Raw genomic sequence first — 6,028 nt, forward strand, 5'->3', positions numbered from 1 at the left:
TATGGACACTTTTTTCGACTAAAACATTAAAACCTGAAAATTATAAAAGTTTGATCGCTTTTAAAAGGTCTGCTAGAGATGCTCTCAACTTCATACTTGTGACCCGACAGAGCGCGTCGACCGGCATTAGGATTCATTCTCCAGTGAGAGCGAGCGCAAACAGTGTCACGACAAAATCCCCTTCCTCGTCCTGGTCCATTGAATCAATGCCTCGTCTCCACCTCCCCTCCACATATTCTTCCTCCCAGAAAACAAACACCATGTTGTGTAGTCGCCACCCTGGTCGTTGTGGTGCTTTTCCATTAGCCCCCTTTCCCACATGGATTGATTTCACGAATAAACCACGCTTTTAACCTGCTAGATCCCGCTAGATCAGGCAACTGATGTCGGCACGAAAAAGGGGCAGTTGTTTTCACCGGAAGTATTAGAAGGGATCACACACAACGCGCTTACCCAGATTCAGGCCCTCGTCCTGAATGTAATACCCTACTCCTACCTGGATTTGATTGATGTATGGATCACCTTGTATGAGGGGGTTATAGTTAAGCTTGGCGTGGTTAGGCTAGGCATAAATGTTGACACGTTTACAGGTGCGGAGTAAAAGTGCTCGACATTTTGGATGAGAGTCATGAATGGTTTCATGAGAACAAGCACTATGATCGCTATAATACAAAAAAAAAATCAGTGACCGGGACGATAGCTCACTAAGAGCATCTTCAATAGACGGTTCAAATGTAAAAATACCTAACTTTTATACCATCTGGGGCAAAAAACGCTGCTCTAATAGACGGTCCATATGCAAAAAAAATTGGACCGCGGCCTCCTCATGATGTAAGAGCATCTCCAATAGATGGTCCAAAATTTGGCGGTCCAAAACCGGAGATGTAAAATTTGGACCGTCAAAAAATGCGTTTTCGAACTCCGAAAAAAGCTCAACTCCAACATATGGTCCAAAATGATGGTCCAAATTTACAACTCCAATAGATGGTCCAAAATGAAGATGTAAAACAATATGAAAACGGCCGCGCGGCTGCTGCCACCCACTGTTCAGCCGCGGTTTTGCATTGAAATAGCAACTAAAATTTGAAAATAAAGTGCATCATCATCATCATAGTTTTAATCAAAATTGCATCACCATCATAGTATCAAAAGCGTCTACCAAAAGAGCATTGTCTCAATCAAAGTTTTTCGCCCTAGAAATTCAAATGCACATGAATATTACTCATTCGGGTCATCAACTCCACCGGTGTTGTGAACCGTGGTATGATCATCATCTCCACCACCGTCTTTGTCGACGTTCTCAACAAGCGGTGAACTCTCGTTGCCGTGAGCACCACCGGAACCATCTTCATTTCGTCCCATGTTGCCGCCATATCCACCTCCAACGCCACTCATGTTGCCGCCATAGCCACCTCCCAAGCCACCCATCATGTTGCCGCCAAAAGCACCTCCCATGCCGCCAAAGCCACCTCCCATGCCGCCAAAGCCACCTTCCATGTTGCCACCGAAGCCACCTCACATGTTTCCGCCAAATGCACCACTCATGGAACCTCCAATCATGTTCATGTAACCACCCATGGCACCACCCATGGCATCTCCCATGCCTCCTCCCATGCCTCCTCCCATCATCATTGCCTCATGAGCATTTGCTTCTTCATGAGCATTTCATCGCGACAAAGTTCAACATATGCCTTTGCCTTGGCATCAAGAGTTGATGTGTCCATAAACATGAACTTGAGTGTCCTCTCTTCTACCATCTTCCTCTCGTCGGCCGCGGCCTTCTTCTCCTCTAGGTCCACCTTCCTTTCCTCGGTCGCAGCCAACCTCTCCTCGGTTGCCGCCCTCTTCTCCTCGGCCGCCGCCCTTCGCCGCTCGGCCTCACTCCTCTCCTCTATTTCCTTGAGCTTCAACATTCTTTTCTCGCTGGCATACTCTTTCCTTGCCATGACAATGGCATCAAATCCTTCCTTGAGATCATTGTCTCCGGCCTTGGTTCCCTTCGCTTTCTTGTTTCCATCGGGCCTATAAGATTTTGTCGCGGAGTGAGGAGTGGGGCTCGTCTCCTCAATGGCGACATCTTCTTCATCCACAACCAACACACTCTTCTTCTTCGATGATTCAAAAGTCTCTCTAGTTTTCCACTTCTCCACATCCTTGAGCTCTTTGTAGCAATGATGAAAAGTGAAAGCTTTTCCTTTCCTTTTCTTCTTCTCGCGTTTCATGTTCCTCTCCCGAAACAATCCTTGTGCAATCATTTTCTACAATAAAACATTTCATCATCAACATAGTGAACAAAGAGGAAATATTTGACAAAGCACGGACGAAGAGGAAATATTTACCAAATCACTATCACCGCAACCACTTGGGTTCATGCGAGCAACATTTGACAAGCAACCGGCCCACTTTGGGCATTCGGCGTTGATGGTGGACCAACGTTGGCATAGAGAGTCGCTCGAACGGAAGATACCACTTGTGTTGCGCTCATCGAAATACTCCTTGATGCATTTCCAATAGGTGCTCACCGTTTGGTCGCTTCCAACGCTTGCATCTTGAGAGATTTTCTTCCAAGCAGTGCATATCAACACATCCTCTGCGGTGCTATAATTGCCACTTCTTCCCTTGACAATGAAGCCCTCATCATCCACATCAAGATTGTCATCATCATATTGGGTTTCATATTCTTGTGACTCATATATGTAATCATCATTTGCCACATTTGTTGCGTGCATGAAAGCTTCATCATCAACACTACAATTGCACGCACAAACAATCAAGGACACAAAAAATTTGAAACAACAAACGAGAGCACAAACGCAAAATTTATACCTTTGCGACATTTCGTCGAACATGTTGGAGGCGGTGGCCGTCGGCATGGCCACATCTTCCTCCACGGCCGGCGATGGCGGCGGGGGAGGTGGAGGAATGGATGTGTGGCTGCTGGAGGAGGCCGCCGGCCGCGCCGTCTGCGACTCGTCGCCCCGAGCCGCCACGGCCGCCTTCGAGACCTTCACCGGCCGCGTAGAACTGTCGGCCGGGTTGCGGCTGCGGTTGGCCGGCCGTTTGATGCTGCCTCCTCGTCCCTTCGTCGGCTTCGTCGCCTGCGCGGTGGCCATCGGCCTGGGCGGCGCCAATCCGGGCCGACGGGCGGGGGGCGGGGGCATGGCCGCGGATGCGGGCGGGATGGCAGCGGCGGCGGCCACGTGGGTCAGCCCACCGGCTGTGGCGGCGGCGGAGAAGGCGACGGGGTCATCGGCATCGGCCATGGCGGCGCCGGATGGCGGGGGGCGGCGGCGGCCGGGAGGGTCGTGGGCGGGCGGACGGGCGCGGGCGGGCGGGAATGGAAATGAAGTGGCGGTTGGGCGTTCGCGGGCGGCGGCTAGTTTTGGACCGTCCAGCGCCGCCATGGCCGATGCCGACGACCCCGCTGCCTTCTCCGCCGCCGCCGCAGCCGGTGGGCTGACCCACGTGGCCGCCGCCGCTGCCATCCCGCCCGCATCCGCGGCCATGACGCGCCCCCCGCCCGCCGGCCCGGATTGGCGCCGCCCCGGCAGGTGGCCACCGCGCAGGCGGCGAAGCCGACGAAGGGACCAGGAGGCAGCGTCAAACGGCCGGCCAACCGCAGCCGCAACCCGGCCGACAGTTCTACGCGGCCGGTGAAGGTCTCAAAGGCGGCCGCGGCGGCTCGGGGCGACGAGTCGTAGACGGTGCGGCCGGCGTCCTCCTCCAGCAGCCACACATCCATTCCTCCACCTCCCCCGCCGCCACCGCCGGCCGTGGAGGAAGATGTGGCCACACCGACGACCACCGCCTCCAACATGTTCGATGAAATGTCGCAAAGGTATAAATTTCTCGTTTGTGCTCTCGTTTGTTGTTTCAAATTTTTTGTGTCCTTGATTGTTTGTGCGTGCAATTGTAGTGTTGATGATGAAGCTTTCATGCACGCAACAAATGTGGCAAATGATGATTACATATATGAGTCACAAGAATATGAAACCCAATATGATGATGACAATCTTGATGTGGATGATGAGGGCTTCATTGTCAAGGGAAGAAGCGGCAATTATAGCACCGGGGAGGATGTGTTGATATGCACCGCTTGGAAGAAAATCTCTCAAGATGCAAGCGTTGGAAGCGACCAAACGGTGAGCACCTATTGGAAACGCATCAAGGAGTATTTCGATGAGCGCAACACAAGTGATATCTTCCGTTCGAGCGACTCTCTACGCCAACGTTGGTCCACCATCAACGCCGAATGCTCAAAGTGGGCCGGTTGCTTGTCAAATGTTGCTCGCATGAACCCAAGTGGTTGCGGTGATAGTGATTTGGTAAATATTTCCTCTTCGTCCGTGCTTTGTCAAATATTTCCTCTTTGTTCACTATGTTGATGATGAAATATTTTATTGTAGAAAATGATTGCACAAGGATTGTTTCAGGAGAGGAACATGAAAAGCGAGAAGAAGAAAAGGAAAGGAAAAGCTTTCACTTTTCATCATTGCTACAAAGAGCTCAAGGATGTGGAGAAGTGGAAAACTAGAGAGACTTTTGAATCGTCGAAGAAGAAGAGTGTGTTGGTTGTGGATGAAGAAGATGTCGCCATTGAGGAGACGAGCCCCACTCCTCACTCCGCGACAAAATCTTATAGGCCCGATGGAAACAAGAAAGCGAAGGGAACCAAGGCCGGAGACAATGATCTCAAGGAAGGATTTGATGCCATTGTCATGGCAAGGAAAGAGTATGCCGACGAGAAAAGAATGTTGAAGCTCAAGGAAATAGAGGAGAGGAGTGAGGCCGAGCGGTGAAGGGCGGCGGCCGAGGAGAAGAGGGCGGCAGCCGAGGAGAGGTTGGCCGCGGCCGAGGAGAGGAAGGTGGACCTAGAGGAGAAGAAGTCCGCGGCCGACGAGAGGAAGATGGTAGAAGAGAGGACACTCAAGTTTATGTTTATGGACACATCAACTCTTGATGCCAAGGCAAATGCATATGTTGAACTTTGTCGCGATGAAATGCTCACGAGGAAGCAAATGCTCATGAGGCAAATGATGATGGGAGGAGGCATGGGAGGAGGCACATGGGAGATGCCATGGGTGGTGCCATGGGTGGTTACATGAACATGATTGGAGGTTCCATGAGTGGTGCATTTGGCGGAAACATAGGAGGTGGCTTCGGTGGCAACATGGGAGGTGGCTTTGGCGGCATGGGAGGTGCTTTTGGTGGCAACATGATGGGTGGCTTGGGAGGTGGCTATGGCGGCAACATGAGTGGCGTTGGAGGTGGATATGGCGGCAACATGGGACGAAATGAAGATGGTTCCGGTGGTGCTCACGGCAACGAGAGTTCACCGCTTGTTGAGAACGTCGACAGACCTTATTTTAAGTTCAGAGAATCCGCCTTCACCCTTCGAAGAAAACATGGTGGTGGTGGAGATGATGATCATACCACGGTTCACAACATCGGTGGAGTTGATGACCCGAATGAGTAATATTCATGTGCATTTGAATTTCTAGGGCGAAAAACTTTGATTGAGACGATGCTCTTTTGGTAGACGAATTTGATACTATGATGGTGATGCACTTTTGATTAAAACTATGATGATGATATGCATTTTATTTTCAAATTTTAGTTGCTATTTCAATGCAAAACCGCGGCTGAACAGTGGCTGGCAGCAGCCGCGCGGCCGTTTTCATATTGTTTTACATCTTCATTTTGGACCATCTATTGGAGTTGCAAATTTGGACCATCATTTTGGACCATCTGTTGGAGTTGAGATTTTTTCGGAGCTCCAAACGCACTTTTTGGCGGTCCGAATTTTACATCTCCGGTTTTGGACCGCCAAATTTTGGACCATCTATTGGAGATGCTCTAAGCCATCGATGGTACACCATTCAATAATCTGCCAACATATTTTGTGGTGCATATGCACAAATACAAAACCCAATGCAAGTGGCATGTCACTCCACAAGCTAGTAAGTTTTGCTTTGTGTTGCTCTATTTGTTGATCATGTGATTGTGTTGCTTTATGTTGCATGTGTTA

This window comes from Aegilops tauschii, chromosome 6 (genome assembly GCF_002575655.3).
Source record: "Aegilops tauschii subsp. strangulata cultivar AL8/78 chromosome 6, Aet v6.0, whole genome shotgun sequence".
Lineage (NCBI taxonomy): Eukaryota > Viridiplantae > Streptophyta > Magnoliopsida > Poales > Poaceae > Aegilops > Aegilops tauschii.